Source organism: Fukomys damarensis, unplaced genomic scaffold (assembly GCF_012274545.1).
Source record: "Fukomys damarensis isolate Sample0158 unplaced genomic scaffold, DMR_v1.0_HiC HiC_scaffold_37, whole genome shotgun sequence".
NCBI classification, from domain to species: Eukaryota; Metazoa; Chordata; class Mammalia; order Rodentia; family Bathyergidae; genus Fukomys; species Fukomys damarensis.
In genome coordinates this window covers 1627558-1629370 of record NW_022900949.1, presented here as the reverse complement: position 1 = coordinate 1629370, position 1813 = coordinate 1627558, and the positions used below count along the sequence as shown (strand labels likewise).

At 55.2% G+C, this 1813-nt stretch overlaps 1 long non-coding RNA gene across 1 annotated transcript in view; it reads left to right on the top strand.

Moving 5' to 3' along the window:
• Window positions 1–113: 113 nt before the first annotated feature.
• LOC117284417 overlaps window positions 114–1813 on the top strand; it is a 3058-nt gene continuing 1358 nt past the window's right edge. Inside the window, exons 1-2 of the long non-coding RNA XR_004515492.1 lie at window positions 114–328; window positions 763–845. This is a non-coding gene — a long non-coding RNA (uncharacterized LOC117284417). The remainder of the gene's footprint in view (window positions 329–762; window positions 846–1813) is intronic.

The following is a 1813-nucleotide window of genomic DNA, read 5'->3' as shown; positions in this document are numbered from 1 at the left end:
TGGCGCAGCGGCGGGGATCCCCAGCTGACCTGTGGGGACACAGGGAGCTAGTCACGGGGTGCGGGGCCGAAGGTCCTCAGGGCTATGCCAAGGCCGAGAGGCACCCAGTCACCTGTATCCTCCCCTGCTCTTCGTGGCTCCCCAGTGCTGTCCTTTCCTAGACCCACGCCCTCCCTTGGCCAAGACATTCCTGGCTCAGGCTCCGTCCCACCCCTTCCTTCTCCCTCCCTTCTTGCACACTGGCCTCCCTGTGGCCACAGCCACGCCTGGTCTCCAAGTCCCCAGCAGGGTGCCGGGCACGGGGCAGCCCTCAGCCCAACGGTGCGAGGTGGGAGCTCCCAGCAAGTTTTGTAGGTGTAGTTTTGGCCGGGCCGGGCCACAGTGAGTAAGGAGGAATTGCCCAGCACAGTGGCACAGGCCTGTGATCCCAGCACTAGTAGGCTGAGGCAGGAGGACTGAAAGTTCAAGCCCAGCTGGGAAATTTACTTTATTTTATTTAAAGATGGGGTCTTGTTATACAGTTCAGGCTGGCCTTGAACTCACTGTGTAGCACAGGCAGACCTGGAACTTGCAGTAATCCTCCTGCCTCAGCCTCCTGAGTGCTGGGATCCCAGGCATGTACCACCACGCTCAGCTAAGCCTAGGCAATTCCGAAACATATTGAGGCCCTGTCTGAAAATAAGAAAGGGCTGGGGACATCTCTCGGTGTGAATGCCCTGGGTTTCACCCTCGGTACTGAAAAAAAATTCTTTTTTTTTAAAGTCAAGAAAAAGCCGGCCCACTCCTTGGAAAACTGAAGCAAGAAGATCAAAGTTCAAACCCAGCCTGGACAACGTAGAGACTTGGTAAGACCTTGCCTCAGAATAAGAAAGGGCTGGGGATGTAGCTCAGGGTAAAAGCCCTGGGTTCAATTCCCAGGATGACAAAAAAAATTTTTTTCATTATAAGACTTAGTTTAGTTTGTTTTTTGAGAGATGGTCTCACTCTGTACTTCAGGCTGATCTTGAGCTCACTGTGTAGCCCAGGCTGGCCTCAAAATCTCAGCGATCCTCCTGCCTCAGCCTCCTGAGTGCTGGGATTACTGGCATGTGCCACCATGCCTGGCTTATTATACCATTGAAAAGGGGGGGGCAAGTTGGATGTGGTGGTGCAGGCCTGTAATCCCAGCACTCAGGAGGCTGAGGCAGGAGGATCACAGGTTCTACCCCAGCCCAGGCAATTTAGCATCTTAGTGAGACCCTGTGTCAACACAAAAACTGGAAAAGGGCTGTGGTGCAGTTCAGTGTGAGGGCCCTGAACTCCATCCCCACACCGTATGTGCATACATGCACACACACACATGAAAACAGGCACTGTGTGAGGCTCCGGGGCTGACCAGGGGACAGCAGGGCTAGGGCAGTGGCTGGAAGGGGACAGACCCAAAGTCACCCCATCTTGGCCCCCCAAGATGTCTCAGCGGCTGGTCCACGGCTTCTCTGTTGGGGCACCTCACGCCTCATAAGGCCTGACTTTCAGCCTGGCACTGCCTGGTTTATTTCACTTTTTCATTTTATTTTTGTGCAGTATTGAGGGTGGAACCAGGGCCTGACCATGCTCTACAAGCGTTCTACCCCTAGGCGACACCCCCAGACCTTTGAACTTTTTGAGACATGGTCTCTCCATGTCGTTCATGCCAGTCTGAACTTGAGATCCTCCCGCCTCAGCCTCCGGAGTGGCTGGGATTATAGGAGTGGGCCAGTGGCCCGGCCGCCTGAGGGCCCAGTGCCACATACACATTCAAAGCGGGGCCACACGTGCAGTGCCGCAGGCGGGG